Source organism: Pogoniulus pusillus, unplaced genomic scaffold (assembly GCF_015220805.1).
Source record: "Pogoniulus pusillus isolate bPogPus1 unplaced genomic scaffold, bPogPus1.pri S76, whole genome shotgun sequence".
NCBI classification, from domain to species: Eukaryota; Metazoa; Chordata; class Aves; order Piciformes; family Lybiidae; genus Pogoniulus; species Pogoniulus pusillus.
Genome location: NW_026974538.1, coordinates 456,759 through 482,768, shown reverse-complemented (window position 1 = coordinate 482,768; position 26,010 = coordinate 456,759). Strand labels below are relative to the sequence as shown.

The window sequence follows — 26,010 nt, the reverse complement described above, 5'->3', positions numbered from 1 at the left end:
AAAGAAAAATTCCAATGATTGAAATCCACCCCCGGGGGGGGGGGGGGGTGCGACGGTGAGGGGAAAAAATGGACAGGACACCCCCCCCCCCCACCGATGAATTCGGTTTGATTTGCTGATGGAAAGGCAAAGGAATCGCTGCCAGGGAGCAGGACTGGGGAGGTGGGAGGGGACAGTGGGATCTGGGGAGGGCTGGGAGTGGGATTTGGTAAGAGGGGAGGGTGCAGAAGGCGGCTCCGGGGCTGCACCGTCCCGAAGCTTTCCCTCTCTCCGGCTGCGTTTCTGGGCAGCCTCCTCCCGCCTGGGCTCTGCTTGCCCCAGCTCGTTCCCACGCCGCGTTCCGGGCTCCGGGCTGGGTTGGGCTCCTTTGTATCCCTTCCAAAGCGGCCAGGATGAGGGAAAGCAGGGAAAAGTCCCTGCTGGGAACGTTGGGCTGGCAGGTCAGGAGGTGCTGGTTGGGTTTGGGCAGGGGTGAGGGTGTGGAGAGACCACCTGGGGTGGTTCAGGACCTTCCTGCCTTTGCTGTAGTTGTGCGAGGGGTTGGGGGGGAACAGCCCAGCCTCGATTCGGCTTTCAGGGCTGGGGGGGAGGATCCTGGGCTTGAGGCGCAGGAACGTCCCCAGCAGGGCTTTGCTCCTGCACCTCAGGAGCATCCTCATCCCTGTTTGATTTGTGGCACCGGGAGGACATCTCAGCCTTGGGTTGGCTTCTGCAGCACCAAGCTGCAACTTTGCTTCCTGCACCGAGGGAACCTGCCCAGGCTTGGTTTTGCTCTTGCACCATTGGACAGCCCCATCCTGGCTTTGATGGTGCACCAGGGGAGAGTCCCCACCTTGGGCTTTCTCCTTTCCCTTTCCTCTCTTTCCTCTTTCCTCTTTTTCCTCTTTCCTCTTTCCTCTTTCCCCATTCCCTTTTCCTCTTTTCTCTTTTCTCTTTCATCTCTCCTCTTTTCTCTCCTCCTCTCACATTGGGTGATTCTGTGCTCCTCAACCTCCCTGGGCAACCTGTGCCAGGCTCTCACCACCCTCACTCTAAAGGGCTCTTTCCTCACAGACACTTCCAACCTTCCCTCTGCCACTTCAAACTCATTCCTCCTCCTGTCACCACCAGCCCTTATCAATAGTCCCTCCCCAGTCCTCCTGGAGCCCCCTCCAGATCCTGCAAGGCCACTCCAAGGTCTCCTCCAAGCCTCCAACCCCAACTCTCTCAGCCTGTGCTCAGAGCAGAGCTGCTGCAGCCCTCTCAGCACCTTGGTGGCCTCCTCTGGGCTGGCTCCAGCACTTCCATGTCCTGCTTGTGCTGGGGGCTGCAGAACTGCCCCCAGGAGTGCAGGTGGGGGCTGAGGAGAGCAGAGCCAAGGGGCAGAATCCCCTCCCTTGCCCTGTGCCCACACTGCTCTGGCTGCAGCCCAGCACAGGGTTGTGTCTGGGCTGCACTCACACTGCAGGCTCCTGTTGAGCTTTTCCCCACCCCAGACCCCCAGGTCCTGTTCCTCAGAGCTGCTCTCAGCCTTTCACCACCCAGGCAGTGTCTGTGCTCGGGATTGTGCCGACCCGTGGGGGATGCCAAAGGGAAGGCCAAACAAGGGAGGAGAAGCCTGCAGGGAGCAGGTTTCTCCCTCGGCTCCATGCCCGGGGGGGAGCTGTGCTCAGCGGGCAGCCGGAGCTGGGCTGCCGCAGCCTGCTGGGGCTTGCTCCCTGCATATTTGACAGCTGCGTCGCTGAGGTTCTGCCTCCCTTTGAGGCTCCGTGGAGGCTCCAGAGGCTGGGAAGCAATCACGCCCCCCCCCCATCCCCATCCCCCATCCCTTTTCCCTGCTGTCACCGTTCCAGCATTCCTGCCAAACCCAGCCCCGAGTCTGCCTGCGTGCTCCAAGCAGGGATGGGTTCTGCCTCTGTCCTGCAGCCCAGGATGGAGCTCGGTGGTGTGGGGCAAGTAGAAGAAGTCTTTGTGGCTTGGGGGGGTTTAGGGAGGAGTTGTTTCTCCATGGATATGAATCAGAAGGTTCCAAAAGGCTGAAAATTGATCAGTGGGAGCCTGAGTGTGGCTGTGGAGTCCTCAGACATGGACCTGGTAGAGCAGAGCCAGAGGAGGCCAGAGGAATGATCTGCAGGTGGAAGCCCTCTGCTGTGAGCCCAGGCTGGGAGAGTTGGGATTGTTCAGCCTGGAGAAGGGAAGGCTCCAGAGAGAGCTTCTGGAGGCCTTTCAGTGCTTCAAGAGGCCAGGAGAAAGCTGGGGACAGACTTCTGAGCAGAGCCTGCCGGGACAGGACAAGGAGTGATGGTTTGAGACTCAGAGAGGGAGGTTCAGGGTGGAGAGAAGGGAGAAACTCTTCATGCAGAGGGTGGTGAGAGCCTGGTCCTGGCTGCCCAGAGAGGTGGGAGATGTCCCAGCCCTGGAACCATCCCAGATCAGGTTGTTTGGGGCTCTGAGCAACCTGCTCTAGCTGGGGATGTCTCTGCTGACTGCAGGTGAGTTGGACTGGGTGAGCCTTGAAGGTCCTCTGGGTGTGTTTGAAGGTCTCTCTGGATGAGCTGTAGAGATCCTCCTGGATGAACTTTGCAGGTCCCTCTGGATGAGCTTTGAAGGTCCCTTCCAACCCAAACCATTCCAAGATTCCACTCTGAGCACCTTGATGAAACCCAAACTGGTTTCACTCCTTGGCACATCCTCCTCACCTCGCAGTGCAGCTCAATCTCCGTTTAATTGCCCCTAATTTGCATGAGAATCATCTTTGGCTGCCTTTTGGCCCTGGAAAAGTTGGGAAACCTGGAAAAGGTTGGGAAAGTGATGGAAGTGTCTGGAAAAAACCCCAAACCTGAGGGCTTGGTGAATCACCAGCAGCTGACGTGAGGCTGGGGTGAGCTGGAGACTTGAGGTGCCCAGCTTGAAGGCTCCCCTGAAGGAGGTGAGGGAAGGATGAGATTTGCCTGGAGAAAGAGTCAAGGGTTGGGAATGGGGAAGGAGGGGAAGAGTTTCTTGGGAAGGAGGCAAAAAAGGTGCCCTGATGCCACAGGGATGGGCTGGAGAAGCCAGGCCCAAGTGTGCCTGCTGCAGGTTGAGCTGAATCAACCCTGAGCAAAACCACTCCCTGCACCCCCACCTCACCCTGCCAGGAGGGAGTGGAAATTGGGGTGAGAAAGCCTCAAATCAGGCTTCATCCACTGCCCGGGGTGGGGGGGGGTGGTGTGTGTGTGTGTGTGCCCCCAGCTCTGGTGCCCCCAGCCCAGCTGCAGCCTTTGGGTTCCAAGGAGATTGTTGCAATCAGAGCAAATTTGCTGCTTTCAGGGTGGGAAGTGAAAACCAAAGCAAAGCAGCAAATAAATCTGCCTTGAGCTGCACACACACAGGAACAGATCCAAACCTCCTTCCAAAACCTACCCCTGGGGGATTTGGGGAGCTCAGGGCAGACACCCAGGGGGGTGTGGGGCCACGTGGCAGCCTTGGGGCCAGAGCCATAAATCAGAACTCGGCTGCGGAGTGCGGAAAGCAGCGGAAAAAATCCCCGCGGAGGCGGCTGAGGGTGGAGCTGCTCCAGGCTCGGAGCCTCCCCAGGCGCTTGGGGACATCTCAGGGTCCCTTTTGAGCTCCCCCTCCCCCCACACACACTCTGGGGGTAGGCATAAAGGATCGATTTCTGGGGAGCACATCCAAGCTCTCACCCCAAAGCGGTCTGGTTTCAGGAGGATCTTTTCCAGGAGCTCTGGCTCCGTCCTGTGTTTGTTTGGGCTCTGGAATGATTTGGGAGCAGCCCAAAGTAACCGGCGGGGAGGCTGCTCCTGCTATGCGAGCTGCGGTCACTAGATGGGGAGAGAACAGCTTAGCAGGAGCTGCTGCCTGCTCCTGCCTGCTGCTGCCTGCTCCTGCCTGCTCCTGCCTGCTGCCAGAGCTCCTCCAGCCCCACCGAGCTGGGATCTCCAGCCCTGAGCTGGAGCAGGATGGGTGCTGGAAGTGGATGGATGTTGGAGCAGGAAGGGTGCTGGGGAAGGAAGGATGCTGTGAGGGGATGGGTGCTGGAGCAGGAAGGGTGCTGAGGATGGATAGGTGCAGGAGAAGGAAGGGTGCTGGGGTATAAATGGGTGCTGGGGTAGATGGGTGTTGGAGAAGGAGGGGTGCTGGATGTGGGTGGGTGCTGGAGAAGGAAGGGTGCTGGGGGTGGGTGGGTGCTGCAGGTGCACCCCAGCACTCCTGAGCCAATCCAGTGGGCACCCATTAAGCTCCATCCCAGCGTCTCCAGGTCTATTGAGCTGGGGGGGCTGTGGGTCAGGCTTTGTCCTGCCCCTGAGGCCACCTGGATCACGGCGCTGCCGGGGGTGGGAGATGAGGAACGATCCCCCCACACCTCGCCCCACACCCGAAGTCCAACGGGAGAAGCTGCAAGAGATGCTACGGGGGGGGGAGAGAGTGGGGGGCGGGGAGGGTCCAGCAGCAGCAATGCGGTGCTGTGTCCTTCCTCCCCAGCAGGCGAAGAGGATGCCGAAGCCACCGCACAGCCCCTCAGGCGGGAAGCCCAAACCCTCCCTATTCCTCCTCAAACCCTTCCTATTCCTCCTCATCCTCATCTCCCCCTTCCCACAAACCATCAGGGTCCCACTCTGGGGTCACTGAGCCCTTCCCTGCCACTCACCCACGGCGAACCCCCCCCGGCTGGAGCCGAATGTGCTCGGTGCCGCCGCTGCCTGCACCGCAGCTCCCCGGGCATGAGTTACAGCGGGCAATAAAGGGGCAGCAGAGCGCTGGTGCCAGTTGCTGTGACTAATCCGAGCCCCAGCCCATTAACTGGTGAGGACAGCATCCATCCTGGCTCTCGTTAGAAGCTCCACCGAATCCCGAGGGATAAATCTCCTGGCACGGCGCGGTGGGCACAGCAGCCCCCCCCCCCTCCCCCGCCGAGGCTTTGCTCCTCAGCAGGAGCCAAAGGGCGTCTGGGCTCTGGTTGGGAGCTGGGGAAAGCACAAGGGATGGAGCTGGGCAGCTGGGTCCTGTCCTCAGCCTGGGGATGGGGAGGGAGGGTCCCTCCATGCCACCCTGGAGGCAAACCTGGGCTCTCATTGAGGCTCTTGGAGGTGTCACACTTTGGGATTGGGCTCAGCTGAGGTTGCAGGGACAAGAGATGCCAGCTGGAAGGGACTCTGGAGGACTTTTAGCCAAGCTTGGATTACTGGAGGTGACCAAAGCTTGAAGACCTCAAGATGGTGATGCCAAGGATGGAGATAATCCACTTGCCCCAAGGCTTCCACTCTCCTTATCTCGAGCAAGCACAGAGAGCTGAGCCAGAGTCAGTGGAGAGCTTGAGGACCTTCATGGTGGTTCCTCTGCCCTGCCTTTGATGTCATCTCTGCAGTGAGACAAACTGGAGGATGCCCTCAGCTAGAAACCACTGCTGGAGGTCAGGGAGTTGAGATCCATCTACCACATCCTGAGCCTGGACAAGATCCTCCTCCCCAGCCCAGAGCAGCCTTCCCCATTCTGGGAGGGTTTCCAGCTCCCCCTGCACCTGCTGGTGGACACAGAGGCAGTGTCCTGCTGCCTGCCCCTGAGCCTCCTCCTGAAGGACCTAAATCTTCTTGGAAGCAACTCACAAACTGCCAGGCCTGGAGGTGTTTTCACAGCTCCCTCCCACCCCTGCCCGCGGCTGCGGCTGGAGCAAGGTCCCCGCGGGGAGCTGGCCCCGGGCGCTTGGCCAGGGCTCAGCTGGCATCACCACCTCCGAGCAGTCTCCTTGTCAAGGAGCTGGAGAGCCTCCAGCCTGATGGTTTTCATTTGGTTGTCAGCTCCTTGCCAGCAGAGGCCTCCTTGGCTCATTGACCACGGAGGGGGAGAGGCTGTGGGCTGGGAGGAACCTGCCAGGGCTGCTGCTGGGAGCATCCTGGCTGGCACTGAGCGATTCCCAGGCTGGTTCCCCACCAGGTGCCTCTTTATCCTTTGTCCTCCTGCGGAGACAGCACCTGGGCAGGCTCTGGAGGTTGAGCTGTGGGGTTTGGGTGGTCCCAGGGCTCCTCTTTCACCATCAAGGGCGTGCATAGATCTCAGCCTCCTGCAGATGTGGTGGCACAGGATGGGCCATGGTGCACCACGCACATGGCTCAGCTTAGGGTCACTTCCAACCCAAACCATTCCATGGTTCTCTGATCCAAGTCTCACCTCGATAAGCTCCAAGAGGTGAGTTGATTGCACCCCAAATGCTCGACCTTGGAGAATCAGCCACTTCCCATGGGCTCAGGGCAAGGAACGTGGCCATGAGGGGGAACTTCTTTAATCTGAGGGTGATGGAGCCCTGGAGCAGGCTCCCCAGAGAGGTGGTGGAGCCATCCCAAACCCACCTGGATGACCTTCTCTAGGTGGCCCTGCTCTGGCAGAGGGATTGGGCTCAATCTTCTCCAGCTACCATTCTGGGACCTGGAGGACCCCATGATGCTGAGACTTCCCCACCCACACAGCTCCTCAACCCTCTGCCAACCATCAGCCCGGCCCAGTGCCCTCCTGTGGCACCTCGTTAACAACCAGGGGGTGGTTTGGCATCACCCCAAGTGCTTGACCTTGGAGAATTGGCCACTTGCCATGGGCTCAGGGGGCGAAACCAGGCTGGAGTGTTGGCTGGGTGTGAGCCACCTCCTCTCCTCTGCTGGCCACAGGGCTTGGGGCCATGCCAGCAGCTCCTGGCCCCGCCGCCGCTTTACGAGGATGGATGTGGAGATGGAGATAATAAAGCCCAAGAGCATTAAATCTTGGCCAGACACCAAGCAGGCTGCCTCAGCCACCAGCCTGGAAGGGCTGGAGATGGCTTCCATAATTTGTAATCCCTTTTTTACAGTCCTCTCCCATAACCCTGTCCATCAGCTGGGGCAAAACAGGCAGAGGATGGGGGGGGAAGGGTCATAAAAGCAGGGGAGAAAACAAACACTTCGCCCTGGGGAGATGGATGGGGGGTTGAGAGCCCCACTGGAGCCCCCACCCCATGCCCTCGGCCAATTAGCTGTGATAATTAGCTCTGTTTCAGCCTCAGGCTCTTGGTTGTGACCATGAGATCCCCAATTGTGACCTCATGGCCCCTGGTTTGCCATAGGTTGGTCATAGGTTCATAGATCCATGGGATGGGTTGGAAGGGATCTTGAAGATCATCCAGTTCCAAGCCCTTCTAGACATCAGAGGAGCCCATGGCAGGGGGGGTAGAAGTGGATGGTCTTCAGCCTTCCCCTGGGTGGTCTTCAGCCTCTGGATGGTCCTAAACCTTCCCCTGGATGATCTTCAGCCTCTGGATGGTCCTAAACCTTCCCCTGGATGATTTTCAGCCCTCCACTAGCCCAAGTTGCTCAAGGCCTCACCCAACCTGGCCTTGGAAACCTCCAGGGAGAAGACATCCACAATCTGCCTGGGAAAAAGGTGCCCACATTATCCCTGATTGGCCCCAGAGCCTTAAATTCATAGATCCATGGAGTGAGATGGGTTGGGAGGGACCTTGAAGATCATCCAGATCCTGCAAGGCCACTCCAAGGTCTCCTCCAAGCCTTCTCCTCTCCAGGCTGCAGAGCCCAAACTCAGGCTGTGCTCAGAGCAGAGCTGCTGCAGCCCTCTCAGCATCTTGGTGGCCTCCTCTGGGCTGGCTCCAGCACTTCCATGTCCTGCTTGTGCTGGAGGCTCCAGAACTGCCCCCAGGACTGCAGGTGGGGGCTGAGGAGAGCAGATCCAAGGGGCAGAATCCCCTCCTGTGCCCACACTGCTCTGGCTGCAGCCCAGCACAGGGTTGTGCCTGGGCTGCACTCACACTGCAGGCTCCTGTTGAGCTTTTCCCCACCCCAGACCCCCAGGTCCTGTTCCTCACAGCTGCTCCAGCCCCAGAGCCCTCAACCCCAGTTCTGGAGCCCTCCAATCCCAGAACCCTCCAACCCCAACCCATAGCCCTCCAACCCCACCCTGGAGCCCTCCAACCTCTCCTTCTGCTCTTTGAGGATGCCTGAAAGCAAAAAAAACCTTAATCCCCAAATAAATCAAACTTCCAACTGATCTCCAACCCTTCCACTGCTGGCAGCTGGCAGGGGGCCCTGGCTGGCTCCAACCGAGCCGTGCCTTTTCCTGGCTGCAGCTGGGAGAGGTCTGGGGCAAACCATCCTGAGTTTGCTTGCTCTGCTGGCTGGGGGGATGCTGAGCTTTGAGAGCAAAGGAAGGATTCTGACCCAAGAGAGGAAGCTGGAAACCATAACTCACCTGGAAGAGGTCTGGCTGGCAAGTCTGCCTCGGCTGCCGGCGCTGGAATGCGGCTCCTCGCGGCGAGTGACAAGGAGGAATTATGCTGGGACAGAAAATGGTCTCTTCTTTGTTGCCAGCCTCCTGCCCAGCTCCCAGCAGGGCTGGCAACCAGCAGGGCTGGCACCCAGCAGGGCTACTTTGGAGCTGCATCTCTTGGGGCAGTCCCACCAAGGTGGCTGCAGGCCCTGGGGGTTTTGCTTGGGGACTGCAGCATCCCTCCCAGATGTCCCATCCTGGGTTGGCCTGGCACAGCAGCTGCCTTCCTCCCCCTCAGATCCCACAGCAGCCACCCTCCTCCCCCTCAGATCCCACAGCAGCCACCCTCCCCCCCACCTCAAATCCCACCTCCAGCCCCACATCTCTTCTCTGGCCCTGGACAACCAATTGCTTCAACAGGTGGAGGCCACCAGTGTGGAGCTTTTCCACCTTCTGCTCCCCTCCCAAAGGTTTGCTGCTGTGAAACTCCTCTTGGTGACTCCATCTGAGCAGGAGATCAGCCCTGAGCAGGACCACCCCAGACTTTATCCTCCCCAAAGAAAGCAAAGCTGGCTGCTGGCAGGGGACATGTCCCTAATAACTCCTCCACCGCAGCAGCCCAAAGCTCCTCACCCATACTGGGGTGCCGTGAGCTGAAAACAAAGAGCCAAAGGGCTCCTCTGGGACCTGGGGAGCAAATGCCCACAGCCACTGGGTGTCCCTGCTGCAGCGTGGAGCAGCCCAAAGCCCTCCACGAGGTGAGGCTGTTTGGTGGCCAAGCAGCCACGGGGGGGACGAGCCAAGAACCTCTCCGCATCCAGCAGCTCCGAACCTGGCAGCGGCTCCCTGGGCACTCGACTTCTGCCTTGGCTCCCAGGCTGCTTTCCATGCCTGGCTTCATGGCTGCTGACGCTCAGAGAGGCTAAACCTGCTGCGAGGAGCTTCGGGGATTATTTATGGCTAATTATTGGCGTGGGGCTGGCAGGGAGGGGCTGCAGAGCTCCAGCCCCGTGGTGCTCGCAGGGCTCCTGCCAAGCCGCGTTGGGTTCCTCCACCCGAGCGTGCGTCTCTGCCTCGCCAGCTCACGTTAGCTTCCCCCAGCCCCTTCCCACCAATAAACCTTTTTGGTCAAACCAGACATGGAGGAGAGGAAAAAAACCTCTTTGCAGAAGCTCTTCTTTTGGTGGCTTTCCAGGGGAGCTCCTGTCAAGGAATCAATGCAGCAGCTCCGAGAAGGGCTGGAAGGAGCTCAGCTGCTCCCGGGGCTCGCTGCATTTGCATCACATTAAGTCCGGCTGCCAAACAGCTTCTCCTCTGCAGCTGAAAGAGATAAGATTGGGGGTGAAAAAAATATTCCTGGAGTCGATTTTTCAGAGCAGTTTTCAAACCCCCCCAGGCCAGGCTCGTGGTGCACTCTCAGCTCTCTCCCTGCGTGCCCAGGAGACGTCTCCCGCTCCAAGGGAAGGAGCAGGAAAGGTCTTCGAGGCACAGCTCAGCCTGGAGAGCTTGTGGAAGATGAGCTCCTGCAGATCCCATCCTTAGCACAACTGGAACTGATGGAGAGGGTCCAGAGGAGGCTGTGAAGATGCTGAGGGGCCTGGGAGCAGCTCTGTGAGGAGCAAAGGCTGAGAGCCTGCAGAAGAGCAGCCCCAGAGGGGATCTGAGCAGTGCTCAGCGAGAGCTGAAAGGTGAGGGGTAAGAGGCTGGGGTCAGACTCTGCTCAGTGGTGCCCAAGGCCAGGCCAAGGAGTAATGAGGACAAACTGGATCCCAGGAGGTTCTCTGAGGAGAATCTGCCCTCTGCTGTGCCCACAGCTCCAGCTGGGTGCTTTTGGACCATTCGTTTTGGGTGCCTTTTTGCTGACTCATCTCTGGACATGGCCTCTCTGAGCCAAGGAGAAGCTGCAGAGCCCTACAAGCCATAGGAGCATCCACACAGGGCAGAGAGAGCAGTGAGGACTGAGCAGAGGAGGATTTTTTGGTGGACCACATCTCCACCTCCCATTCCACTCAGTGGAAGGGCCACAAGGTCCAGCAAGAGCCACACCTTCATCCAGCCTGAGGCTGGAGGTGTCCTCCCATCGCTGCTGGGGCCAAGGCTGCCACCACAGCAGTGCCTCTCCCAGGCTCTTTTTAACCACTCTGGTTTTCAAACCCAGCCTAAAGACCTCGCTGGAGCAGCTAAGCCCTTGGCTTGGTGCTCAGCTTCCAGCCCTGAAGCACCTCCGGAGCCAAGCTCCCTAGAGAAGCTCCTGAGCTCAGGGGGATGGACTCTGAGGGAGTGCATTGAATGCCCTCCCCCCCCCCCCCCCCCCAAATAAACAGAGCAGGTTTGAAGTGATGTCCTCATCCTGCCTTCGGTCCTGGTGGTGCCTCAGGTTCTGTTTTCCTCCAAAGGGACAAGGTTGAGGCTTGAAATAGCTCCTGAGGAGTGGCCACCAAGGCAGCACCTTCGGGAGGTGTCCCAGCTCGGTGCCTAGGAGCAGCTCCATGAGATGCCACAGAGGCAATCAGAGAATGACTCAGGCTGGAGGGGACCTCAGAGCTCACCTCCTCCAGCCCCCAGCCCCCAGAGACACCTCCCAACTAGCCCAGAGTGCTCAAGGCTTCAACACCCCCAGGGAGGAGGCAGCCACAACCTCCCTGGGCAGGCTGTGCCAGAGCCTCACCACCCTCTTCCTCCTCAGATCCACTCCAACCCTGCTCTCGCTCAGCTTCAAGCCATCCCCCCTTGGCCTGGAGCACTCTTCCCAGGCTACTGCTCAGCCCTCTTTGGGAGGAGGTCTCCACAGCCTCCAGGTGAAGAGCAACCTCCAGGTCCCTGCTCAGCTTTTTGTTCCTCACGCAGCAGCGCAGCCAAAGCCTCTTTTGCTGTCCCTCGCTGCTGATTTCTTCCAAGCCTTAAGTACAGCTGCTCTGAAAAGGTCCTCTGGAAGGAGGGAGCTGCATTATTATGGTAATTGTCTCCTGCTAATTATGCTCATTACCCTAATAACCGTTTTGTTGTCACACAAATAAAGTGGATTACATCATTTGGAAGTGCCAGAGGGAATCGATGGCTCCGGAGCAGCCAAGCAGGAGAGGTTTAGGGGTTTGCTTTTTGGGCTTGGCTGGGAAGGGGACCCCCAGCAAGGGCACCTCCAAGCTGGGATCCACGTGGAGGGGATGGAGCCTCTGCAGATGCAACTCAGAGGATCACAGCTTGGGTTGGAAGTGCTCTTGAAGATCATTTAGCTGCAGCCCTTTGCAATGGGCAGGGACAACTCTTACCAGAGCAGGTTGCTCAAGGTCCCATCCAGCCTGGCTTTGAGCAATGCCAGGCTTGGAGCCTCCACAGCTTCTCAGCTCCACTGTCTAAACACCCTCATGGAGACCAGAACCAGATCAAGGCAACTCCCTCATCCAGCCTGCAACACAACCCCAGCACCATTCTGCCTTTCAACCTGGGGAAGGCTTCAGGGAGGCCTTAGAGAAGCCTCCCAGTACCTAAAGGAGGCTACAGGAGAGCTGAGGAAGAACTTTTTGACAAGGGCTTGGGGTGACAGAACAAGAAACAATGGATTGGAACTGGAAGGGGGAGATTGAGGCTGGAGATGAGGGAGAAAATCTTCAGAGTGAAGGTGGAGAGACACTGGAGCAGGTTGCCCAGGGAGGCTGTGGATGCCTCTTCCCTGGAGGTGCAGAAGGGCAGGTTGGATGAGGCCTGGAGCAAGCTGAAGATCACCTAGTGGAGGGTTGAAGATCACCTAGTGGGGGGCTGAAGACCATCAAATGGAAGGCTGAAGGTCACCTAGTGGAGGGCTGAAGATCACCTAGTTCTAACCAGTTGGAACTGGATGATCTCCAAGGTCCTTCCCAACCCAACCCATTCCATCTGTCTCTGATTCTTCTGCCTATCACAAAGCCCTTGGCTCAGCTGGCTGAAGACCATCAAGAGGATGGCTGAAGACCATCAAGTGGAGGGTCAAAGATCATCCAGTTGAAGGTTGAAGCTCACCTATTGGAAGCTTGAAAGAGGATTGAGGAGCCCAGAACTGGGCACAGCACTCCAGGGCTGCCCTGAGCAGTGCCAGCACAGGGGCACAAGGACTGCTCTGCCCCTGCTGCCCACACTGCTCCTCAGCCAGCCCAGGCTGCCCCTGGCTCTGCTGCCCACCTGGGCACACTGCTGCCTCCTCTGCAGCTGCCACCCAGCACCCCCAGGGCCCTCTCTGCCTGCCTGCTCTCAGCCACTCTGTGCCCAGCCTGTGCCACTGTGGCCAAAGGGCAGAGCCTGGCACTGGGACTTGTTCAGTCTCATCCCCTTGGCCTGTGCCCACCCACCCAGCCTGGCCAGGTTCCTCTGCAGGGCTCTGCTACCCTCCAACACCTCCACCCCTGCTCCTAGCTTGATGCCAGCTGCAAACTGACTGCACTTGGCCCTTGTTAAATCTCATCCCACTTCTCTTGTCCCTTCCTCTTCCAGCTCCACTTCTCCCCTGCATTGCCTTCCTCCTCCTCTCTGGCTCTGACAAGCCCCTGGAGCTTTATTTGAACATGGGGGGGGGGAGGGGGGGGGGGGGGAGAAGCAGCCCAGGTTGATGTATTTTTAAATGGTTTGATTTTTATCACCCTGCTTAATGATTTGTCTCCTTATTTATTAGAGCCTGGGATCTCCAGAGGGGATTCATCCCATTAAAGGATAAATAATGTGGCAAATAGTTCAATAGGGCCATAAAAATGGGGGGGAGGGGGAAAAAAAAGGGTGGGGGGAGGGAGAGAAAAGAGGATTTGGAAAGGAATTGACCTCTGTTTGCTGCTTGTAAGCCAAGGTGAGGAATGGTAATAGGTGTCCTGGCCTGAGGGGGTGACAAATGGGGGGTGGGGGGAGAGGGTAAAGAGGGCAGCAAAAAGAAGTTTCTGGCAGGGGTTGGAAATGCAAAGGGAAAAGGAAATAAATCAATCAAATCCATCTCCAATTTAGCAGCTGAGTGGGGGGAGTGCAGCAGGACTCAGGTGGGAAGGGAGCTCAGAGATCATCTGCCCCCAGCTGCTGGGTGCCTCTTGCCTAGGTTTGGCTGCTCAAGGCCTTCAACACCAACACCAACACCCTCCCCCCCCCTTGGTGATCTCCAGCCCTCCCCTAGATGAGTTCCAGCCTCGCCCCAAGATGATCTCCAATGCTCCCCAAGATGATCTCCAACCTCCCCCCAAGATGATCACCAACCCCTCCCTCAAGATGATCTCCAACTCTCCACTGGATGATCTCAAACCTTCCACTAGATGATCTCCAACCCCCCACCAAGATGATCTCCAACCCTCCATTGGATGATCTCCAACTCTTCATTCAATGATCTCCAACCCTCCACTAGATGATTTCCAGCCCCCCCCCCCCCCAAGATGATCTCCAGTGCCCCCCAGATGATTTCCAATCCCCCTCTAGATGATCTCTAACCCTCTCCCAAGATGATCTCCAACCCTGCACGAGGAGCCTGCACGAGGCACTTAGTGCCAGGGGTCAGTTGATGAGAAGGTGTTGGGTGAGAGGTTGGACTTGAGGACCTCAAAGGTCTTTTCCAACCTGCTTCAGCAGCCAGGGCCAGAAGAAGAGGCCACAGCCTCAAGCTGTGCCAGGGCAGGGGCAGGCTGGATGACCTCAGAGGTCTTTTCCAGCCTGCTCCATTCTGTGCCTCTGTGACAAGAAGAGGTTCATTTGATCCACATTTTGCAGAGCCAAAGGCTTGAGAAGAACCCAAATTCACTCTTTTTAACCCTGCCCTCCTGACCACACCTTTGGGTCTTGCTGGAGTCAAGCCCAGCAGCAAGTCCCCTTCCCCCCTGTGGCTTTGGCATCTTGGGCTCCTTTGGGATCCAGAGCTGGGGATGAGTTTTGCAGCAGGTAAATGAAGTCACTCTGCAAAGATTTCCTCCCTTTCCCTTTCCCTTTTCCCCCAGCCCTGCCCCTGCCTGCCTCCTGGAGCAAGAAAAATACAACCCCCAAAGACCCTCAACAGCTAAACCTGCCCAAAACCTGGACACAGCTTGGAGAAGAAAGAGGAGGAAGAGGAGGAGATCTTCAAGCTTCCTTCACTAGGACCCAGCTCTCACTTTAAGAGCCAATTTGATTTCACTTTCCAGGGCTCAGGGGTTTGGGTTTGGGTTTTTTTTTTCCCCCCTTCCTTCTTTCATGCTTTGTGCATTTATTCCCTAATTTTATGGCTCCATTTAATTAGATCCTGCACATTGGTTTTATTGTTCAAACATGTCCTTGTTTTCTTTCTAACTGGATTTCATGGCACCAGGGGGAGCAGGGGAAGGGAGGAGGTGGGGAGGGGGGGGGAAGAAAATCTCACATTCCAGCATCGACCATCGAAATCAGACCTGGAGCTGCCTGCTCGTAAATCCAGGCCCAACAGATGGAAAAAGAGGGGAGAGGAGGGAGGGGAGGGGGGGGGAATATTCACAGCCTGCAGGAAAGGGACTCAGCACCACCAGCAGCAGCACCACCACTGGCCCAGCTCCTCTCCAAGACCTTCAGATTGCAGCCCAAGGAGGACCCCAGAAGCAGAGCAGCAGCTCCCAGGGGAAGATGCTGAGAAGTTGTTTGCAGGATTTCCCTTTCATGAGCTGATAATGGATAGGGCTGGAACCCAACCCAGGTACCTCCTCCAAGGGGGGGCCCAGATAGCACCTCCAAGAGGGGTCTCAGATAGCACCTCCAAGAGGGGTTAATGGGCATGGTTGGGTTGGGTTGAAAGAGACCATGAAGATCAGCTGGTTCAAACCCCCCTGCCATAGGCACAGATGATCTCCAGCTCTCCACTGGATGATCTTCAACCTCACACTGGATGATGTTCAACCCTCTACTGGATGATGTGCAACCTTCCACTAGATGATCTCCAAGCCTCCACTAGATGATCTTCAACTCTCCACTGAGTGATCTCCAACCCTCCACTGGATGATCTCCAGCCCCCCACATGATGATCTCCAATCCTCCACTGAGTGATCTCCAACCCTCCACTGGATGATCTCCAGCCCCCCACATGATGATCTCCAATCCTCCACTGAGTGATCTCCAACCCTCCACTAGATGATCTCCAGCCCCCCACATGATGATCTCCAATCCTCCACTGGGTGATCTTCAACCCTCCTCTAGGGAATCTCCAATTCTCCTCTAGTTGATCTCCAACCCTCCTCTAGATGATCTCCAACCCTCCACCAGCCCAGATTCCTCAAGCCCTCATCCAACCTGGCCTTGAACACCTCCAAGGAGGAGGCATCCATGACCTCCCTGGGCAGCCTCTTCCAGTGTCTCCACACCTTCCCTGGAAAGAATTTCCTCCCAGTTGCCCATCAGGTGGTTGGACTCAGTGAGCTGAGAGGTCTTTTCCAACCCAAACTGTTCCATGACTCAGCTCCACCACTACCACAGGACCTGTTCCAGGCTCTTCCTGGGATGCCCTCAAAGCTCTGGGGTCAGGATGGCTCCAAAGCACCCAGGATGGGAGAGCAAAGAGAGGATTTTGCATCTTGGCTTTCAGACCTCCTGTGCTGCTCCCACCTTGGCTCCTGCAAAGAGAGGACTTGGGTTTGTAGTGGTGTGGAATTTGGTTTGGATCATGAGGTAATTCCACAGCAACATCCCAGAATCCCAGCATGGTAAGGGTGGAAGAGAGCTCTGGACCTCACCTCCCCCCCCCCAGTCCAACCCTTCTGCTAATGCAGCTTTGCCTAGATCAGGTTGCACAAGATCCAGCCCAGGTGGGTTTGGAATATCTCCAGGGAAGGAGGCTCCACAACCTCTCTGCTCCAGGCAGCCTGCTCCAAGGCTCCATCACCCTCCAAGTGATGGAGAAAAAAAAACTTCCCTCATGAAATGGTTTGGGTTGGAAGTGACCTCTGAGCTCATCCAGTCCAACCCCCATGAATTGGAAGGGCTCTGAGGAGGTCTCTGTCCCAGGTTCCTGCTGGGATTAGGATCAACTTCATCCTCCCTCCAGCTCCCCTGTGCTGCAGGAAGGAGCTCACCTTCTGTTGCCCCAAAATCTCCCCTCCAGGAAGGTGTCTCAGATCTTCTGGACCAATTGGGACCCTCCAATTCAATGATCCCATGCCCCATGTCATGGCACTGTGGATGCCACCAGTGCCACCCTCTCCCCCACCTGAAGCTTCCCCAAATCCTTCTGCTTGCTCCTTCAGCTTTCCTTCAAGGTCCTCTCCTGCCAAGGAGATGATTCCCACATCCCTTGCAAGCCCCAGGGGGCTGGATTAGGGGTGGGGGCCGAGGGGAGGACTGAGAGCTTTGCTCACCAGGGGTTGGAGCAGATGGTTGGAGAAATGAGGAATGCTTCTGGAAGCTTCCCTGGGGAATGCCTGAGAAAGGGGAAGGGGAAGGAGAAAAAGAAACCCACAGAGCTTCAAGACACTTGATCAGATGGTTGGAGGTTGGCTGGAGGAAACTGAGGCCCTGGGGGCTTTGCCTTTGGGTTCTTGGGGGCTGGGGGCTGCTGGTGTGGGGGGAGGCTGGAAGGGAGCTGGCTGCAGGCAGAAATCGATTAGTGCTGGGGGGAACCTGAGCCGAAGCTGCAGCCAGCAGGGCTGGGCCGAGCTGCAAATCATCCTCAGCAGCAGCAGGGCTGGGCTGGGGCTCTGCAGCACCCCCCCGGCCATAACTCACGGCACAGCAGGGTCCTGGTTCCATCCTGCTCCCTCTCCTGGCTGTGGAGCATGGGATGGAGGAGATGCAACCTTCCCGTCGGGTCCCCCCCAGGAGGTAGGATGCAGGGGGGGGGGGTCTCTGTGCACCTGGTCCTGTGGCTGACTTGAGTGAGAGAAGCTTTGGGGTGATTCCTGCATGCTGAGAGGTCTCAGCTGCCTCTCTTCTTTCCTCCCAGCACCCCAGGAGACACAACAGACAGATGAAGGCAGCCAGGGCTGGGGGATCCAGTGGAGCGAAGCAGGAGACCTGTGCTAGGTGCTGGAGGGGTGTGGAGGGGAAAAGAGAGCCCAAGAAGGTGAACTCACATTGGGAGATCAACTCCACCTTAGCAACCAGATGTGGTGTCCAAGGCTGAAGGGTGACCCCCAGCTCTGACACCAGGGTGCAAAGATCCATCCAGATGGAGAGCACAGGGATGGAGCTGCAGCATCACCTTCCCTGCAGGTCCTTCTCCAAGTGGTCCACAGCATCATCAGGACCCAGGCAAGGTCTCTTGGTTTAGTCTGCTTGGAGTTGTGGAGCTACTTTGCTTGGAAGAGACTTTTCAGGTCTTGGAGAGGCAAATCCTCCACCCAGCCCTGCCCCAGGGCACCCCCAAACCCTGGCCCTCAGCACCACAGCTCCACAGCTTTGAGAGGCCTCCAGGAATGGAGGCTCCACCACTGCCCTGGGCAGCCTGGGCCAGGCCTGGACAGCCCTCAAGGGGCACAAACAGTTTCTCATGGGCAACCTGAACCTGCCCTGGGGCAACTTGAGGCTGTTTCCTCTTGTCCTGTCCCTTATTCCTTGGCAGAGCCCAACCCCACCTGGCTCCAAGCTGCTTCCAAGGAGTTGCAGAGTCAAAAGATCATTCCTCAGCCTCCTTTTCTCCAGCCTCAACACTCCCAGCTCCCTCAGCTGCTCCTCAGAGGTTCTCCAGACCCTTTCCCAGCTTCATTGCCCATCTCTGACCATCCTTGGGGCTGAAAAGACAGGAGGCTTTTGAAGCCTGAGCTGAGACCTCACACCAGGCACCACCACCTCCAGCCAAGGCGCTTCGTTGCTCCTCATCCTCTCCATCCCCTGCCATACCTGGGCGGGGAGGGCTCCTCACAGAGCCTCCACCACAGCCTTGTCCTCACCACAGCTGCCACCTCCCACCACGAGCAGGCAGCTGGCAGCACAGGGCAGCCCCCAGCCTCTGCCCACATCCTTCCAGCCACCGTCTTCTACCAAGCCAACAGCTCAGGACCTGTCAGCCCTGAGCGACCCCCAGCTGAGAGGCAGGTTCCGAGCCCCTCTCCACCGGCAGCAGGCTGGGGGCAGGCAGGATTCGGCTCCGAGCAGGCTGAATTTGGCCCGAGTCGTTTAAAATTCCTTTCTCCTGCAGACAAACTCATTCTGCACGGCGAAGTTTAGCCTTGGGGGGAGATTTATTTCCTTGTTAGCTCCAGATTTTCCTATTAGCCCATCTAGGAGAAACATGGCTGAGCTCTCTCCAGGCAGCAGCTGGTGGGTGAGCTGCAGGTACAACATTACAACCCTCATTAAACCTCCTGTCAGTCCTGGCTTCCTAATTACCCTATGAATAGAGAGGAGCAGGAGCACGAAGCTGCCCGATTGTTCCACTCGGCGAGGGGGAAAGCGAAATGCGAGAGGGGGAAAGGAAAACGAGAGAGCGAGGAAGGAAAATGAGAGGGGGGGAAAGGAAAATGCGAGAGGGGAAAGCGAAATGCGAGAGGGAGAAAGGAAAACGAGAGAGGGGGAAAGGGAAACGAGAGAGGGGAAAGGAAACGAGAGAGGAGAGGAAAGAAGAGACGAGAGGGGAAAGCGAAATGCGAGAGGGAGAAAGGAAAACGAGAGAGGGGGAAAGGGAAATGAGAGAGGGAGAAAGCAGAATGCGAGAGGGGAAAGCAAAATGAGAGAGAGGAAAGGAAAATGCGAGGGGAGAAGGGAAAATGAGAGAGGGGAAAAGCAGAATGCGAGAGAGAGGAAGGAAAATGCGAGAGGGAGGAAGGAAAATGCGAGAGGGAGGAAGGAAAATGCGAGAGAGGAAACCAAAATATAAGACAAGAAAAGAAAATGCAAGGTGGGGGGAAGCAAAATGCGAGAAGGAGAAAGGAAAACGCGAGAGGGGAAAGCAAAAGGGAAGAGGCAACCTCGGTGCTTGGGTTTGTGCTTTTCCCAACCTAACCCACGGGGCAAACCAGGTGGGTTTGGGCTCGGCTGGGCTCATTTCAGGGCTCTGAGCCTGGTTTCTCGCCACGGTTTTTTTTTTGTGCCCAAGGAGAAGCTCTCGGCGCATTCTCAGCCCTCCCTTCCCTTCCCCCCCCCCCTCCATTCTCCATCCTCCTTCGCTTGCTTTTAAAGATGTCATTTAGCAAAGCAGCACAGGCTCGGAGGAGGGAGGGCAAACCATATGGCGAAGGAGACGTGGGGAATATTCCAGTGAGCAATAACCCACAGCGAGGACGAATCCTGGCTGCTGTCAGCAGGTTTTGGGAAGGTTTTAGGTCGTAGTTTGGGTTGGTGTTTTTTTTTTTGGGGGGGGGTTGCTTTTTGGTGGTTTTGTTGCCTTCTTTTTGACGCAGTAACAGCTCCCTCCTTTGTTGCAGGCAGGCACGGGGTCGTTGTGCAGAGAAATGAGGTTTTTTATGGGTTTTTTTTTCCTCTCCCAAGCTCTTTTTCAATGCAAAAATAATAAAGTTGGGAGGGGGAGGGAGAAAAAAAAAAATCCATCAGTGCTGTGCTGGGGGTCACAAAGAGCCCAACCAGCAAGTGGCAGCGTGGTTAGCATCCTGGCACCCTTGATTTGCAGCACCTATTACTGCATCTTATTGACTGAGGGAGGAAGAAAAAGTGACCCCCACACACCCCCACCCCCACCCCAAAAAAAAAGGCAACCAAAACCTGCACAGAGGCACCAAAGGTTGGGTCTGGGAATGGGAGAGATGAAGCTTTGCTCCAAACAGGCTCCAAAACTGAGGGTGAGGAGCAGGCAGAGCCTCAGGTTTAGGGGTGCAGGAGAGATGCCAACAGCTCTCCAAAGGCTCCAGCGTCCATTTTGGGCTGCTTGGTGACTGGAGGTGTCCCCTGGGGTCCTTTTCTCTTGGAGGTGCCACCCTGATGCCTAAGGGTGGTTGGCTGTGGGGCACAGAGATGCCAGGGTGGCCTCTGCTCTCCCCTCAGCTGCCCAAATGAGCACTCGGGGGGGGGGGGGGCGGTTCTACCTCACCACCTCCTTTACAGGGGCAGGTTTTGTGCTGGTAAGGGAAAGGTTGACCTGAGCACCACCACCCCCGCCCTGGAGTCAGCACACGAAGGTTTTTGGATCCATCAGGAGTCACCTTCGGGTGCCCAGGGATGCCAAGGAAGCAGCCCTCTGCCGAGCCCAGGGCTCAGCCCTCCTGCTCTGCCTGCTCCGAGAGTGAATCTGGCTGCGAGGGGCTGGTAGCTGGAGCTCGGTTGGGCACCTAACCGAGGAGCCCCACGAGGGGGACAAACATCTGGAGGTGCAGCAGCCCCCGGGATGGAGTCAGGGAAGCCGAGAGCCCGACCTCTGCTGAAGAGGCCAAGGCGAGGAGGATGAGGAGGAGGAGGAGCTCCCAAAGCCTCCCGCTCTCAGGCTGCTCAGGTTTTATAGGACCAACCCCGTCCCCTTCCCACCGCAGCATGCAAGCCGGCGGCATTCCTGGGATTAACGATTTCCAGACATCCCTGCCTGCGGGGCGGGAAGGGAAGGGGAGGCACAGCACCAGCCAGCGGCCTCGGCTGGGAAGTGGGCAGGGTCCGGAGGAGAACAGGGCTGGAGCGACTGGAGAAGGGGTCTTGCACCTCCCAGTGTCCTCAAACGGAGATGCCAAGGGATGCCTGAACCCTTGGGCGTCCCTGCTGCGGGACCTGGAAGGGTCTTTTCCCACTGGGATGATTCCACAATTTCATTCCATGATTCCACGATTTTATGAGTCCTTCACTCTCTGGTTCTCTAATTCTCTGATCCCTTAATGCTCGGAGTTTATGATCCCTTTATCCCATAATTCTTTTATTCCCTCCTTCTTTCATTCCCTCATCCTTTCATCCCTTCATTCCCTCATCCTTTCATTCCTTCATTCCCTCATCCTTTCATTCCCTCATCCTTTCATTCCCTCATCCTTTCATTCCTTCATTCCCTCATCCTTTCATTCTCTCATTCTTCCATTCCCTCATTCTTTCATTCTTTTATTCCCTCCTTCTTTCATTCTTTCGTTCTTTCACTCTTTTATTCCTTCACCCTTTCATTCTTTTATTCTATCATCCTTTTATTCCATAGTTCTTTTATTCCCTCATCCTTTCATTCCTTCATCCTTTCATTCCAAGATTCCATGATCCTTTGATCCCACAACTCTTTGATTCTGGGGTGCTTTGGCTCACCCACGAGATGCTCTCCTCACCTCAAACCCCCTCCCCATCACCCTCCATCCCTTCCACTCCCCACCTCTTTGGACACCTTCAGCTTTGCCCTCACCCATCCCAAACCCTCCAGGACCAATCCCCACCTTTGGGGCACGGCCCTGGACCACCACAAGTGCACAAACCCCGGCTGGGGGTGGGGGGCTGTGAGGGGAAGGTTTTCTTTCCTCTCCTCTTTGTTTCTCACCAGCTCCATCTGCCTGAGTCCCCACCTGAAGGCTGCGGGGTCCTCTGTGGCATCTCGAGGCGTTGCCATGGAGACTCTAATGTCACAACCTATGGGTGAGGGCTCGGCGTGAGGAAGGAGCAGCAAGAATCAGTTGCCATGCAAATATTTCCCCCCCCGCGACTCCAGCAATAAAAGCCCCAATAAATAAAGAAGGGAAAGAGCTGAGGAAGAGTGGAGGAGAATGAGGAAGGGGGGAAGGGGGGGGAGGGATTGAGGGGGGGGGAAGAGAAGGAACATAAAAGGAAAAAAATGGGATGCTGCTGAGGAGCTCAGCCCACAGATGACCTTGGGAGTGTAATTGGGGCTTCATGAGGAACGTTAGCAGCAGTGGCACCAGGCAGGGAGGGGTTAACCAGAGCCCCCCCTTTCCCCGGCGCCCCCCTCCTTTCCTGACCCCCCCCCCCCCACCACCACCATGCCCAATATGGGCTCTAGAATTCAATGAGCACCAAACCCTAATGAGCTCAGGAGCAGGGAGGAAGTAGAAGGGGGGGGGGGGGGGGGTCTTGCAGGGTGCATGACCCCCCCATGAGGGGTAGGTTTGGGTCCTCATTAACCAACACACCCCCACCCCCCCCAGATAGGGTTTGCAGAGACCCCTCTGGGGCAGGGGCTGTGGAGGTTTTATATGGCCCAGGGTGGAAGGGGCAGCGTGGGATTGGCTGGGAATATGGCTGGTGGCAGAGGATTGGCTGGAGGCAGAGCCAGGTGGCAGCGTGGGATTGGCTGGAGGCAGAGTTAGGTGGCAGCGTGGGATTGGCCAAGAACTGAGATGGCAGAGGGGGATTGGCTGGGGGGGGAGTTGGGGGGGGGGGGGAAGTGGGCAGGCAGCTGGGCAAAGGGGAGATGCTGCATGGGGCAGGATGTGGCTCCTTGGATGGTCCTGCCTGGTGAGGTGCCCAGGGGGAAGGAGGAGCTGGGCTGGGCTGCAGCCCCTGGAGCAGAGTCTGACCCCTCAAGGCAACACTATGAGGAGACATGGGGGACCCTCTCCTTCATCTGACCCTCTCCTGCATCTGACCTCCCTCCTGCATCTGACCCCTCCTTCATCTGATCTTCTCCTTCATCTGACCTCCCTCCTGCAGCTGACCCTCTCCTTCATCTGACCTTCTCCTTCATCTGACCCCCTCCTGCATCTGACCCTCTCCTTCATCTGACCCTCTCCTTCATCTGACCCTCTCCTTCATCTGACCCCCTCCTGCATCTGACCCTCTCCTTCATCTGACTCCTTCCTGCAGCTGACCCTCTCCTCTGAGTGGCCCTTTCCACCAAGACCTTGCGAGCTCCTGGGTTAGGGATAGGGTTAGGAACATGGACAGGGATGGCCCTCCCATGCCCCCATCTCTGCTGACCCCCAAGCCCATCGTACTGGAGCAGCACAAGAGAACATTCCCAGCTCTCCTGTCTTTGGGATACCCCAAACCTCCAGCCTGGGAGCCTCCCTGCCCAGCTGCAGCCCTCCCAGCAGTGATTATCCCAGCTCCAGCAGGCAGCAGCCTGCAGCCTCCATCCCAAGGCTGAGCCTTGGCTCTGCTGCATGACCCAAGAGCCCTCACCCAGGAACATCCTGCGGGATGCTCCTGGCCATGGCTGCAGGAGGGAGCTGAAACTCCACAGAGGCAGGGGATGAAGCTGGACCCGATGGTGACTGACCCTGGGCAACTCCAGCTGGGCCTCAGTTTCCCTACCAGGCACCAACACCACCTTCTGAAGGTGCTGGCATAGATGGGGTCTGGTGAGGTCTTGAGCACCTCAGGGCCATCATAACCCTGTCCCCCCTCCAAGGGGGGTTTGTGGTGTGAGGAGAGGTTTGTGGAGGCAGCCAGACCTAGAACCCCAAAATCTGAGGCCAAATCCCAACCTGTCACCCAAACTGAGAGCTCCAAGAGGGAGGGGGAAGGGGAAGGGGAAGGAGAAGGTTGGGCTGAAGATCCTGCCTGTGGGGTTTGATCCTGCCTTAGCCTCCCTCCTGCCCCTCACCTGCCCTTTCTGAGCTGGCATTTGCCAAGCAGCCACCTGCTGGGGGGGGCTACCACCACCACCACACCACCTGCTCCCCAGAGCCACCTCCTTCAGGGATCCAACCTCCTCTTTCCTTTTGGACCCTGTTTGTTCCCAAAGCCCCAACAAACCAACCCAAACCCCCCAAACAAACCAGCCGAAACCTCCCAATGAACCAACCCAAATTCCCAACAAACCAACCCAAACCCCTCAATGAACCAACCCAAACACTCCAACAAACCAATCCAACCCCCAAACAAACCAACCTTACCCCCAACAAACCAACCCAACCCCCCAATGAACCAACCCAAACACCACAATGAACCATCCCAAACACTCCAACGAACCAACCTAAACCCCTCAATGAACCAACCCAACCCCTCAATGAACCAACCTAACCCCCAATGAACCAACCCAACCCTCAATGAACCAACCTAACCCCCAATGAACCAACCCAACCCCTCAATGAACCAACCCAACCCCCAATGAACCAACCTAACCCCCAATGAACCAACCTAACCCCTCAATGAACCAACCCAACCCCTCAATGAACCAACCCAACCCCCAATGAACCAACCTAACCCCCCAATGAACCAACCCAACCCCCAATGAACCAACCTAACCCCCAATGAACCATCCCAAACCTTCCAACGAACCAACCCAACCCCCAATGAACCAACCCAAACTCCCCCAACAAACCACCCCAAACCCCCCAAACCACCCCCCCCCAAGCCCATTAGGCTTATGCAAGCCCATGAAACGTCTGCTGACGGACAAGAAGGGACACGACTCCAAACCTTTCATCACTGCTCCTTCCCCCACCCCCCTCCCCTCTCAAATAAATCCAGACAAGGTTCCTTTGTAGCAGCTACGCTGAGACACCTTCCCATTTCCCTGCTAGCCAGCTCCAAGTTTCTTTACTCACCATCCATTTCCCCTGACAGCTGGTGCAGATACTTAAGGCACCATATAATTATCAGCCCAGCTAAAAGGCAGAGGCTGATTTATGGGTGACAGGCACCACCTTTCCGTGCTGACGCCACCGACACTCGCACCGAGGGGGTTTTGCTGCTTCTTGCTTTTGAGGACAAGCAGAAGCCAAACTCCTCTTTTTTTCCCTCCCCTCCTCCTCTCCAGGGTCATTTGGGCTAATTTTATAACGATTTTTTTTTTTTTGCTAATCCTGCTCATCCTCTTTTTTTTTTTGCTGCTGCTGCTGCTGCTGCTGCTGCTCCCTGCCAGAGGCTTTGAGACGGACGAGCGCAGGCAGCACCGCGGGAGAGCTGAGGATGGTCGCCACCAGCCCTTGAAAGCCCTGGAGGCTCTCTGTGATTTCATGGTTTGGGCCAAGGCAGGTCTCTCTGTCTGCACTTCTTTGGCTCCTGGCGTGTGAACAATGCCTGCACTTATCTCTCTACTTATTTAGTGCCCAGCTCCACACCCTCAAATTGCCTGATTATAGCTTTGGGAGCCCGAGTGATGCATTGGGTTAGGCAAACAGATGTGCCAAGGAGCCTTGTTGAAAGCCCACAGCCAGGCAGCAGCTTCCAGCTTTCCAGGTTGTTCCCTCTCAGGTCTGGGATTGGTTGTTGGGTTGGGGTTGTTTTTTTGAGGGGGGAGGTTGGTTTGGTTGTGTCAGGGGTTGTTTTTTCCTCCCCTTTCCCCTCCTTTCCCTCCTTCCCCTCCTTTCCCTCCCCTCCTTTTTCCCCCCCTTTCAGAAGCAGCTCCAATAATTGCCTTGGATTGCTCTCAGCGAGGGAAGGGCTGGTGAGGAGAAGCACTCCCAGCTTCAGCCACTTGCCAGTAATTTCTCTCTCCAACAGGCCCCTCCATAGCCAAGATCTCATGACTCTTCTGCCTGCTTGTCTCCTTGCCTGGAACAAACCCACCCCTTTGGTTGCCTCCTCCCTGCCTTCTTGGCCAACCCAACCGCCAAGACGTCTCCTCTCAACTCGTGACCTCTTTAGGTGCAGGTCTCTGCACGGTGAGAGCTGCAGGGAGGAAGGCAAAGCAAGGCTGGGTGCCAAAGATGGCCTTCTCCAAGCCATCCTCTACCTCTCCAGGGCACCTCCTAACTCTACATCTTCCCTGCAAGAGCTCAAAGGGAGAAGGTGACCTCTTGGCCCTGCTGTGGAGGCCAGGAGATGTTTTGTGCTCGTGGTGTGGATTCGTGCAGCCTCTTCTGGAGCCTTGTGAGGTCCTTCTGAGACATCAAAACCAGGCTGGGAGGAGGTTTTCTTGGAGGTCTCAGTCTCTGTTGAGGCAAAAGTGCTCGTGGCTGTTGGTAGGCAAGACAAAGGCTTAGGTAAGAGGAAAGCTTTGCCAGGAGCCTCTTGGCTCCTCCAGATCTCCCCCTCAGCCCAGCTCACCACTCAAGCTTCATGGCAGGAAACCTTCAGGTGGTGAAGAAGTCCTGCTCAAACCCACCCACT

General features: G+C 56.9%; 1 long non-coding RNA gene across 1 annotated transcript; it reads right to left on the bottom strand.

Moving 5' to 3' along the window:
• Window positions 1-8,203: 8,203 nt before the first annotated feature.
• Window positions 8,204-11,143, bottom strand: LOC135173812 (uncharacterized). Its single transcript, XR_010301441.1, has 3 exons — window positions 11,034-11,143; window positions 9,056-9,543; window positions 8,204-8,290 (listed from the first exon to the last, which is right to left on the bottom strand). It is a non-coding gene; the product is annotated as an uncharacterized LOC135173812 (long non-coding RNA).
• Between the last annotated feature and the right edge of the window lie 14,867 nt (window positions 11,144-26,010).